Here is a 13,780-nt window from a genome sequence, read left to right as displayed (position 1 = left end):
AGGAGTGGCTGGTGGATTTGAACCGCCAGCCTTCTGGTTAGCAGTCAAGTGCCTTAGCCACTATGCTACCAGAGCTCCCCTGCAAGTTTTAGGGACACTAAATGTTGAGGGTTCTCTCTATGAGATATCATATGACCAGGAAATGAGAGTCTAAAATTGGAAGTAAAAAAAACAGATACAGAAAGAAGTATGTGAAATGTGAAAATAGCTCCAAAATCTAGCTACCACCTTCACAATTACATTTGGGGTTTGTATTTGTCAAAAAGGAATGGAGTTCAATGTTTAAATGAAGAAGGAAGGGGTTTTTCTAAAGGTATTAGGAAGGGAAAGAGTATTTCAAAAGACTAATGATGCTCTGTTTCTTAAAACAACTCTATAAAGACCCAAATAAAACAAAAACAAAGCACACAAGAGCTTTGATGTACTCATAGTTCTTTTTCAGGGATGGAGGTGGAAGGCAGGGTTGTTAACAACAAAAAGACAGTATTTCAACTCTAACTTGATGACTGATTTCATTCCTTTTTCAATCTTTAGATACCACTTTCTGCAGCTCCATCCATCTCTATGAAGCAAAGAGTTCTATTGATAACTCTGTTGAAAAGCAAAATATTGCTGAGAGGTGCCTTTACTTAGGCAGTACCCTCACTAACGCAGAGGGCCAATAGCAATATGTTCTTTCAAAACAACCACAATGGAGTTAGTTCTTAAAAGTAACTCATGGAGTTTTTGTGGGTGTTTTTGTTTGTTTGTTTTCCTTTTCCTTTTTTAAATCTGCTTCAAAAATTATCCAGGATAAGAGTCTTTAACTGCCTGGAATCCTCTCATTGTTCAGGACCTATCTACAAAGTATGTACTAAAAATAAATATCAACTGCTTTTCTCTATCATTAATATAATAAGAAAAGTAAATTTGAAGTAAAAAATGTATAAGACACATGTAAGAGACAGATTTAGTCGACTTCTGGTTTATGAATCAATTAAAAATGTTCAAATCTTTCATTTATTCAAACCTTATTTAAAAAAAACTTAAGTTCTACCATGCTGTAAGTACTAAAGGAAACAAAAGATGAATTAGAAACTTGCCCTACACTTAATGATCTTGAAATTTAACAGACAAAACAAACAAACAAGCAAATTATTTAAGGAGATAAAAAGATATAATATACTATAAGCCACTGATGAATTCTTCAAGTTGCCTTCAGTTTACTAAAGCCTACCATGTGCTAGATATTGTGTTAAGTAGTAGGGATACTGTAGTCAAACATACATAAACATAATCAGAGTACAGGAGAAGGAAGGCACAAGGAACAATCAGAGAAAACACCTGGGGTGCTGGGGGAAAAAAGAACAAAACTGAGTGTTCTGGGAACTGCAGGTAGCTGAGTATTTTAGAGACAGTGTGAGGGGAAAGAGTGGGGAAAGATGGGTGCATTGATACACGGGGCAAATCCAACTCACAGTGTTCCTTATATGCATCCCCAAAATTACAATTCTACCCTGTAGGCAATGGGTAAGTCATTGAGGGCTTTTGAAAAAGGATCTTTCTTCCATTAGTTCAAATTATTTCATAACTGATTTCATAATAGCACATATACTATTTTAAGAAAATGATGATACATTTACATCAGTAAGAAATTAGTGTCTTACACCTATATTTTTGTAAATATAGATAAGAATTTATTTGCATATTTTTCAAATGTAACTAATAATTTACATTATTTAAATAATATTAAGTATTATTTAAAATGGAGCTCTGGTAGCATAGTGGCTAAGGCACTTGACTTATAACCAGAAGCCTGGCGGTTCAAACCCACCAGCCACTCCCCGGAAGGAAGATGGGGCAATCTACTTTCGTACTGCCTCGGAAACCCAAGAAGGGGTCGCTATGAGTCGAGTCCAACTCGACGGCACATAACAACAACAACAACAATTATTTAAAAAATTAATTCAAGCATATATTTAAACTAGCACTGCTCTATATTTCCTAATAAACTGTTATTAATTGCTACCTATTAAATGCTGCCTCACTGGGGCCACAGTTAATGTAAACACGATCTCTTTTTTTTTGTAGCATTTTATTAAAATATGACATACATATATACAAGCAAAATCATAAGTATACAATCTATGAACTGTTACCAAGTGAACATATCTCACATAACCAGCATTAAGAACAAGAAATGGAAAACTACCAAAAACCCAGAAGCATTTCCCCTTCCACATTCCCTTCTACTCATTACCTGCCTTAATGGTAACCACTACCCTGACTTCTAATACCAGAGATAAGATTTGCCTAGTTTTAAACCTCCTATAAATGGCATTGAAGACCTTGGGTGGTATAAATTGTTAGCATGCTCGGCTGCTAACTGAAAGGCTGGGAGTTCAAGTCCACTCAGAGGCACTTTAGAAGAAAGACCTGGGATTTATTTCCAAAAAATCATCCCTTGAAAACCTTTTGGACCACAAGTTTCACTCTGACACACATGGGGTTGCCATGAGTCACAATGAACTCTACAGCAACTGGTTTTATAAATGGAATTATGTGGCATTTATTCATTTGTTAGTTTGTTTCATGTTGTTGTATGCACTTGCAAATAATTCATTTGTATTAAAGTATATTATTCTATTTTGTGAATATATCACAGTTTATTTATCCAGTCTATGACAGACTAATATTAGAGTACTTCCCAGTTGGAGCTTGTAGTAGTTGAAGTTGTGTGTCAACTTTGCTGGGCTGTGATTTTGAATGGCTTGGCAGTTGGATGTAGTTATTCCCCATGATGAGATTGTAATCATTTCCATGGTAGAATCTTCTCTACCATGGAAGAGTACTTGAAGGGGAGTTACTTTGGGGTGTGGGCTGCTTCCACTGTATATGGAAAAGCTTTGGGAAAGGTCTCTAGCTTTTGGCCATTTGGATCCTGTGTTGGGCCAAGTTATCATCTCCAGTTCCTGGACTTGAGCCAGTGGCCTGCCATATTGCCTGCTGATCTTGGGTTCATCAGCCTCAGCAGCCAGTAGCTGCATAAGTTACAAGAAGTCTTCAGTTCCAGTAGGCCTGAAACAAGAAGCAGAGCTGAAACCTAAGGTCACGGGGCCTTCACCCAGCTCTAAGAGCTGGCACTCGGAATTCAGACATCCAGTCTCCTAAACTGTAAAGAATGAATTCTTATTTGTTAAAGCCATCCACTTGTGGTATTCCTGTCATAGCAGCACTAGAGAACTAAGACAGAGCTGTTACAAATGGTGCTGCTATGAACTTCCTGTGTTTTGGGGACACAGGTACACATACCTGCAGAACTGCTGGAGTTTGTCTTTTATTTTTTTTTTAACATTTAATATTTTCAAACAGAGAGCAAATGAAAGATATGGATATGTGGGAAACCCCAAAAGATCATAACAGATAAAAATATTTACCACAAAGCTATATATAAAGAACAGCTGGACCAAAATTTGACATAATTATTAAATTGTTTATTAATTCTTTCAACATGACCCATCATAAGACTCACACACATTGCTTAGGCATAATGGTCATTTTTTAGAAACTTATTAAAAGTACAACATGAATCCATTTCTGCTTTGTAGCTTGATTAAATGCGATTTTAAGAACAAATACTTTATTCAATTTTATCTTTCAGATAATTTGGTTCAGCATTAAGCAAACCACCATACTGCAAGTGGCTATATTACAAGAATTCCAAACAGAACGTAAAAGGAAAAGTTTGTAGAATAAACAATTTTTTATTTTCATAAAACTTGAAATTGAAAAACACAAATCATTTCAAAAGAACTTAAAAACCTTTCCTTTAAACAGTCCTAAATAATCAGAACACTAGCAACTGTATTTCTGAAAATATTTCACTAGACTCCATGTTTGAAATATATGGATTTTGTGGATTGCCTGGGCTCTGTGCCTGGAAAATTTCCCAGAGATCATCTCACATTTTTTATTCGTAGGATCAATAATATCAGCAGATGTTAAGGCCTCTTAGCCAAGTACAGGGCTCAAAAATAAATAAAAAGAAAGCCAAGCATCTCAACAATCCCCTAAACCAGTAGCTCAAATGATGAAATAAATTTAAAAAAAAAATTATAAAAGACATAACTCCTTGAGTAAGTGTTACATGTAACACTTTATTCAGTGACTAGGTTTTAGTGAAGAAATACAACCAGCCTTAAATCAACAAATACCATTTAAAAACCTTTCCAAATCATCCTAAAATATTATAAAAGACCAAAGGTAAAAATTCTACACTGATAAAAAAATTCCATGTTACTGACAATATTTCCCTACATAGTTAAGAAGATCTTGTCCATTGAAAAAGAATTAAATATTCTGCCAGGTGTTCAGTGATTCAAATGCCTTCTCAGAAATGTCATCAAGAATAATGTTTACTCACATATAATAAACAATTAAATGAACTGATTTTTATTTTCAGGAAATTGAAATATACTACAATATGTATAAAATGGAAAACAGAGACGTTGCACATGTATCCAGAATTTAAGACGCCCAGTCTATACGAGCTACTTTTGTCCAGGCAAGGTGGCAGTAATAATGAAAATGACATTGATGATAGGGATAACAATTATCATACACTTATAAAGTTCCAGGCACTATGCTATTAATTCTATGTGTTATCTAATATACTCATCACAAAAACCTTATTAAGTAGATATTATTATTTTTGTTTTTCAAATAAGGAAGCAGGAACTTTCCTCAATTCATATATGAAGGAGTCCCTGGGTAGTGCAAATAGTTAAACACTAGGCTGCTAGCCTTTTGGTTAGTTTGAGTCCACCCAGAGACATCTAGAAGAAAAGGCCTGATGATCTACTTCTAAAAAATTAGCCATTGAGAACCCTATGGAACACAGTTCTATTTTGACACACATGGGGAAGCCATTAGTTGGGAGCTGATTCAATGGCAGCTAACAATACCAGTAGACAGTAAGAAGGCAAATCGAGCCCACTATGAGGCTGCAGGAGAGAAAGACCTGGTGATCTGCTTCCATAAGATTATAACCTACAATACCCTGTGGGAGCTCTGGTAGTATAGTGCTTAAGGCACTTGACTGCTAACCAGAAGGCTGGCAGTTCAAACCCACCAGCCACTCCTTGGAAGAAAGGTTGGGCAATCTACTTCCTTAGTGATACTGCCTTGGCAACCCAAGAAGGGGTCCCTATGAGTCGGGTCCGACTCGACGGCACATAACAACACCCTGTGGGGCAGTTCTACTCTGTCACAGGGAGCCATTATAGGTCAAAATAGATTAGACAACACCTAACAACCAACAATACACTCTTAACCACCATGCTACATCTCTTCCACTGCCAAATTGAAGATCTAGCAAAACCGCATGAACACCCCTCAAGAATTTGAAATTTATGGGATCAGGTCACTTAAAAAAAAAAGTAAAAATGTCACTATTATCTAAAGTATATTTTGACCTAATGAAAATAACCTCTAATTTTCCAGAAGTAGACTTTCTTGCAAACAGGATAGACCTCAAAAGAAAATCACCAAGACATATCATCATCAGACTCACCAAAATCAAAGACAAAGAAAGAACGCCGAAAGCAGGAAAAGCAAAAAGTTACCTATAAGAGGAAACCAATAAGACTAAGCTTGGATTTCTTGGCAGAAATCATGCAGGCAAGAAGGCAATGGGATGGTATATATAAAGCCCTGAAAGGAAAAAATTTCCAACCAAGAATTACATACCCAGTAAAACTGTCCCTCAAATATGATAGTGAAATTAAGATATTTCCAGATAAGTAGAAATTAAGGGAATTTGTTAAAACCAGACCAACCTTACAAGAGATGCTAAAGGGAGTCCTTTGGACAGAGAACCAACAACAGCAAACAACTGACTATTAACACACATGATGACATAACCCAGAAACCAACCCAGTTATAGAAGTGTTCAAAGCAAATAAGCCTACAAGATTGTAAACAAGGAGCCAGAGACATCAACTGACAAATGAGGACAACCACAAACCAAAAAGAGGGAAAAAAATAGTGTAGTTACAGAACTTCTAAATGGTGGAGAAGTCAAGACAACTGCAAGATAGAATGGACTGTTCTAAACTTGGGAAGAAAATTATAAATCAGAGGGTAACCTCAAAGAAAAATGATAAACTTTTACATCAAATAAAAAAAAGGACCAGACAAATATTTAGCAAATACTAAAACAACAGCAAAGAAGGAAGTTATAATATAATTCATAAACAAAATGAGCTCAGCACAGAAAATTACATGGAACAAAGAAATCAGCAGCAACACCACGAAAAAGCACATAACAAAATGACAGCAACAAATTTATACTTGTCGCTAATTACCCTGCCAAAAGAGTAAAAAAAGAACTTACAGATTGGGAAAAAATATTCAGCAATGACATATCTGACAAGGCACTTATCTCTAAAATTTATAGAAAACTCAAACGCCTCAACAACAAAAAGATTAACAACAATCCAATTTAAAAATGGGCAGAGGACATGAACAGACACTTCAACAAAGAGGATATTCAGGTGGCCAGCAAATACATAAAGAAATATTCCCAATCATTAGCCATCAGAGAGATGCAAACCAAAACAACAACGAGATACCATCTCACCCAAGCACTAATGGCAAAGTTCAACAAGACAGAAAATAAATGCTGATGAGGATGTGGAAAGATGGTAACTGTCATACACTGCTGGTGGGATTGTAAAATGATACAACCACTGTGGAAAGCAGTATGGCGATTCCTTAAAAAACTGGAATTAGAAATATCATTTGACCCAGCAATCCCATTACTAGGTATATATTCTAAATAAATGAGAGCCAGGACAAGAGCACCCATGTTCATCGCAGCACTATTTACAATAGCCAAAAGATGGAAACTATGTGCCCATCAACAGAAGAATGGATAAGCAAACTACGGTACATACACACAATGGAATACTATGCAACCCTAAAGAATAATGTAGAATCTGCAAAACACCATATAATATGGATGAAGTCGGAGGACATTATGCTGAGTGAAATAAGTCAATCACAAAAGGACAATATTAGTACATTATTGCAAAAAGTCAAGGAAAGGTTTATATACAGAAGGAAACTTTCTTTGTTGGTTACCAGGGGTGGGAGGAGAGGGAATGGAACACAACAACAACAACAAAAATGCATTGACCTATGTCATTTTAGTTTTGTGTATTTTACCATACGTAAATTATGTTTCAATAAAATGTATTTAAATAAATAAAAATGAAAAAGAGAGATTCATTCAATTATAACGAATGGGATGTGGGCAAAGAAGTAAACCCTGAACCTGGACTGAGGAGATCAGTGTTGTGGGCCCAAACTCGTTCCTCCTGTGCCAAGCATTTGTGTTCTCTTGAGACCTTGATTTATTAACTCATAAAAAGACTGGTTGAGATTATATTGAAGTACCTTCTAGATTGCTGATTCATGCATTTCAGACCTAGAGGTTTATTAATTCTTATAAAGAAAGAATTCAGGTACAAGGCATGAACAAACTGTGATAGAATGTGAAGTCTGGTTTCAATTTAGGCCCGAGTACCTTAGCGTAACACGGCAGCTGTGGGCCTGGGGTTCTGCTGCAGAGTCTCCTTCCCAAGACACAGCTCAGACTATCAAAGCAGTCAGGCTAATTAAGCTATGTTAGTGTTAGGAAGATGAATTCAGCTGTTATCTCAAGTCATTTCTGGAGAACCAGAGTCCTATGCAAAGCAGAAAAAATAGGAAATATCTAGTATTTTGCTGTATTTACAAAGGAATCTTCTTTCACCTACCAACATCCACCCCACGACCTACTCTTTCCTCCCATTACACTGGGCATCCTCCCAAGATGTTCCTTGATATTTCCTACATGATATAAAGTACTCACCTCTCCCTCTAAAAATGCAGTCTTACTGCAGCTCATCTGGGGGTTAGAAAGAAGGCAATCGGACTATAGTATAAATGACTGATCAGAGTGACTTTCTAATGTCAGTATTTACATTTAAAAATGTTAATATACATTAATCTTTCATTGTGGAATTTGGAAAATAAGAGGAAGAGTTGTGGATTCTTTTCCTCTTTTTTTTTTTTTTTTAATTTATTTGCTTTTGGGAAAGAAAAGGTACTGTTCTATCTAGGGCACTTTGCCTTTCATATCCACCTCACCTTAGCCCATCAAATCAGAAATATAAAACCAGACAAGCAACTCACCACCCACTTCTGAAAGATTGCAAATTCAAACTGCCTTGCCACTCTGCAAAATGCCAGGATACACATGATTTTTAGGCTAACAATTTAACTTTCACTTGTCCCTCAATATCTGCACAGGGGTTTGGTTCCAGGACCACCACCATATATACCAGAGTCCATGGATGCTCAAGTCCCTTATATAAAATGGCATATTATTGGCATATTACCTATCACATCCTCCCATAAGCTTTAGATCATCTCTAGATTACTTATAATACCTAATACAATGCAAATACAATAGAAATAGCACTTGATTCTCCCTCTTAAAAGGAGCTCTGATGGTACAGTATCTACAGCACTGGATTGCTAACCAGAAGGTTGGAGGTTCAAATCCACCAGCTGCTCTGTGGAAAAAGGGCAATCTACTTCTGTAAATATTTACAGCTGTGAAAATCCAATCGGGGTCACTATGAATTGGAATTGACTCAATGGCAGTGGGTTTGGTTTTTGGCTTTGGTTATGCTCCCTCTTAGCTTTTGAGGGATTGTTTGACCCCTACTGGTTTGTTTCTTTCTGAATATTTTCTAACCATTGGTGGTCGAATCTGCAGATGTTGAATCTGCGGATGCAGAACACATGGATACAGAGGACTGACTGTTCCAGCCATGTGTGTATTTTAAAACAGTCATCAGATTCCACATTAATAATCAAAGCACCCATGAAATGAAGTAAGATATGCTTAGAAAAATGCTCAAGACATATCCCAGGCACTCAGGATACAATTAATTTCTGTTGCAAGAGTCAATGAATTATGCTAAGCAAACTGATTTTGCTGACATAACCTTCAACAAGAAACATTATATTCACTTGAAATTTCTCTGATGTTGGCCAAAAATAACTACGTTTTATCAAAAGTTTTGCAGTTATTTTATAGCTTATTGGGATTCACTTTTCTCAAAAGTCTACCAAAACCCTAGTATTTCACATTTATCTGGGTATACTAGCCTGGACATTGAAAGTCTATATACAGTCTTTACATAGAAACAAAGCATCTAGAGAAAATGAAAAATAACAAATAATTCAAACAATCAGTTTGAATACTGTTCAATTATTCAAATAATTATCTGTGCAATTTTAATTTATTTGACACAATTATTTAACTATGTTTTTCAGCTTTCAGCCTTTTGCTTCTCCAAATGTGCCCATATATTGACTATTTCATGAGAACACACTAGAAAATTATATAAATAAAAATACGTTTTTATTTCTCCTCCAAACTGTTTCAGATCCCATAGTTAAGATGCTATACACATGAATGAGAAACACTGCTCTACAGGTGACAGACACCTAAAACACACACACAGAAGTTGGGTCAAAAGAGTACAAACTCTCAAAAACAAACTTAAAGAATTAAGAGGGAAAGTGTTAATACTAAGAACAAAAATCAAGAAGAATTTACTATCTGCATAATCCTTTATAGTTCTACCATTTTGCTACTGTGATAAAGCTAACTAATGGTTAGTATATACATAGTCTTCTTATAGAGTATAAAGTTAAATATGACTAATATTGTTTTTAATGTTTTATATATTAAAATATTAGATTTAAATTTAAAAATTTGAAGAAAAGCTAAAGTTGAATTCAAATAGAAGCACATCAATTTAATCATATATCAGATAAACAATCATACAGAAAATACAAACAAAATGTAAGTAATCTTTGAACATAGTATTTGACTTTACATTCTTAATGAACTATATTTTAAAGACAAAAATAACTGCAAAGAAATACTGAACTTTACTGAATGAGTTTGTTATTCGTACTAGTATTGATGTAGCAATCCCAAAATTTGGGGGAAATAAGGGAATTATAGCCATGAGGAGTCTCTGGGTGGCACAAACAGTTAAGCACTCAGCTACTAACTGCAAATGCTGTCAGTTCAAACCACTCAAAGGTACCTTGGAAGAAAGCCCTGGCAATTTGCTTCTGAAGGTCACAACCATAAAAACCCAGTGGGAAGCAATTCTACTTTGCAATACATGAACTTGCTCAGTGGCATCTAGTTTTTTGTTTTGTTTTAGTTTTACAGACACAAACGAGTAAATATTTTAAATGTTGTTGTTATTAAGAACCAGGGTGCTCTCAGGGGAAGGAGAGAGACACAGCTATGGAATAAAGAAAGAAGAAAAAGAATTGGTGTGCTGTATGGTTAGAATTTAAGATGAGCTTGAACCTCTTTCTGTGCCAGAAAGAAAGGAAGTATTCAAAAGCTACCTTGAAATTTGAAATGTTAAAGAACACAGAAGCTAACTTGAGAAGACTCTTACTAGTCACATTAGGGAAATTTTAAGCATCAAAATAAATGACAATAATAGATTATAACATAATGAATTAAAAAAATATTCTTGAGTTCATATTGATATTTTAAAAAGGGGAGAAGAAGAAGAAAGCTGTTCTTTACCAAAGTACGCCAACTAATGAGTGTAGAAGAAACAATAGAAATAGGAAATCATCATTTTGTAACAGGCACAGTAATAACTTATTCTTGAAAGATGCTTCTATAGATGCTAACATAATTAGGTGAAAAGCTATTAGGAAAAAAGATACTCACAGAATCTCAAAGTATCTCTCAACAGATTACTTATGGATTACAAGGGAAAAATACATCTTTACATTGGGGAAATGTAGCAGACACACCTTTACCAGGTGATGAATCTTAATATTATCAACATTAGGACAAATCAGCGTCAGGAGCCACCTGATCATATGTCTAAAAAGGAAATGACATCACCTATGAAGTATTCCCACCAAATACGCTTAATTAAATCTGATCATGAGGAAATATCAGACAAATCTAAATTGAGAGACATTCTCCAGAGCAGCAGGCTTGTACTCTTCAAAAATATCAATATTAAAACACACAAAGGTGACTAGGAGACTGTTCTCAATTAAAGGAGAAGACTAAAGAAATACAATATAAAAATAATTCAGTTAAAAAAGACATTGTTGAGACAATTTAGGAAATTTAAATATAGGCTGAATTACAGATAAATAGAATTATTAAATGTCCTGGATGTGATCAGATACATACTAAAATATTTAAGGGTACAATGTCATAATGTTTGCAACTAACTTTGAAATACTTTAGCAAAAACAAAACAAAACCCAAATGCAAACTGAGAGCAAAGAGATAAATCAAAAATTGAAAATTGTTACCAACTGGTGAACCCATGTGAAAGGTTTACGCAATTTTTCCAAGTATTTATAATACTTTGATATTAAAAAAACCTTGGAGTGATAGGACACCTCTGCCTATGTTTTGTACTGAAACACTGTACTCCACATTGTACGAAGTAAATTCATAGGTTGTTTTTAGTTATTGGTGAATCAACTCTGACTCATGGCGATTCCAGGTACAACAGTGAAACGCGGCCTGCCCTGTGCTATCTTCATAGTCACTGACATGTTCATATGTTCGAGTCCATTGTTGCAGCCTTCCAACCTAGTGGGTCCATCTTCCAGCATGATATTGGACAATATTCTGTTGTGATCCACAGGGTTTTCATTGACTAATTTTCAGAAATTGATTGTCAGGCTTTTCTTCCTAAGCTGTCTTAGTCTCCACTGAAACCTGTCCACTACGGATGACCTTGCTAGTACTTGACATACCAGTGACATAACCTCCCAGTATCATAGCAACCCACAAGCCAGCAGAGAATGACAAATTGATAAATGAAAGGTGGAACATCATATATCCCATATAAATTAAAAGCATATGCCAGAGTTTCTCTGGGGTACTGTGGGAGTGGGGGCAGGGAGAATTTGGAAAACACCTTTGGATTTTGGCACTTGCTGAAACATTGTACCTTTCTTACTGTGGCCTTCAAGGTCCAGAACTGTCTACCTGCTCTGCTCTCAATTCGTGTCTCTCCTCCTCTTCTGTACTCCTCCTCCTTGCTCTCCTTCTTTTCTAGTCCTCATGACTAGCAAACTCCTTCCTCCTTGGGGCTTTCTGTTTGTCTCGCCCTGGGGCCTCTGCCCCCAGACTCTTGTATGCAGGAGCTTTTGTGTCATGTCTTAGCACACCTCTGACATCAGTTCCAGAGCAGCTCCTTGTTCCCCGCACATTCTCAGAGCACGCTGTTTAGACCTATTTGCAGCACTCAGCACATAGCACCAAGCAGAATATATCGCATTTTTGCATTTTATTAGTTATCTGTTCTCCCATGAGAGGGCCATATCATCTTGTCTACTACTAAAATCCATGCCTAAACCAGTGCCTAATGGACTCCAAAAACACCTATGGACTCAGTCAGTGGATGAACAGTGCCAGAACACTGCAAAACCCCGCTGATCAAACCCTATATTGCTTTCCCTGCATTTATTTGCATTTAGAGCAATAAAGTAAAAAAATGCAAAATGAGAGAATTTGAGGTCATAGCCTCTCATCTTTCTTTTAAAAGATTCTTTCAAGATATCTGAATCAACGTTTTGTGTTTCCTAATGAAACAAGAAATATACTTGCAAACAATTGCAAATCATAGCAAACTGGAAATTCCCATCCTTGTCACGATAAATGAACCAGGGGGATGGAATTGCTGCTTTCTTTGCCCCCAGCACTCCAGTCACCGCGAGAGGAAAGCATTAAGCAATTGGAGGTGTGAACCTATTCTTGCTTTCCACTTCATTAAATCATATATCATTTTTACATGTTCGCTGCCAGGCTATAAATCATGTAAGACAGAATGAGAGCTAATTAAAGGGTCAGCTGAGCATATAATTTTGAATTCCTAGGCATCCAAAAACTGAGATTGACAATAAAATGTGATACAACCCAGAGTCACCTTCCAACTAATAAAGCAAGGATTTTCAAATTGCCAACTCGCTAAGCCAAAAATTCATATTAAAAAAAAAATCTATGTTGACTATAATATGTATATGGTAATGAACTTTCAGTCATTTATCCCAGGGTACTTCATTAAAACGTACTTGAATTTTAATTTTTTTTTTTTTTTTTTGGTAAAGACTACAAGGTCAAAAGAAATACCAATGAATTGTATTCTCATTTCAGATTGAAATCCATTCCTGAGATGGGAAATACTGTTCTCTATTGGTATTTATATAGCATCTTTCTCCCAAAGTACATCTAGGCAAAGTAGGTTAGTAGAAAGAAATTCCAAGAAGGAAGCTGTCAAGAGGGAAAACGAAAATGGAAAAAGACTAACAAGACCAAGGTCACCAAACAAGTCAGTAACTGTTCTGAGAGCAGAACCTGAAGAGACAGCTGACTCACCAGGGTTCTCCTTTCTCCAAATACTCTGCTTCATCTAAAAGGTATTTTGAGGGTATTTAAGTTTACACATTCATATATTTGCATTCCTCACAACAAAGGATTTTTGAATTTAAAAAAAAATCTATTATTAAGACACTATAATAAGTATCTAGACCTGTTTTCTTTTAAAGGTCTCAGAGTTATGAAATAAGGCTTGAAATTGAGCACACTGAGTATAGAGCAGTCAGGTACAAATACTAAGTAAGATATTTAAAAGAAGAAAGGTACTGACTTTCTATCCTTACCTTAATA

Source organism: Orycteropus afer, unplaced genomic scaffold, assembly GCF_000298275.1.
Source record: "Orycteropus afer afer isolate SDZICR_OR568_19922 unplaced genomic scaffold, OryAfe1.0 scaffold00001, whole genome shotgun sequence".
Taxonomy (NCBI): domain Eukaryota; kingdom Metazoa; phylum Chordata; class Mammalia; order Tubulidentata; family Orycteropodidae; genus Orycteropus; species Orycteropus afer.
Note: the sequence above shows the minus strand (reverse complement) of the source record.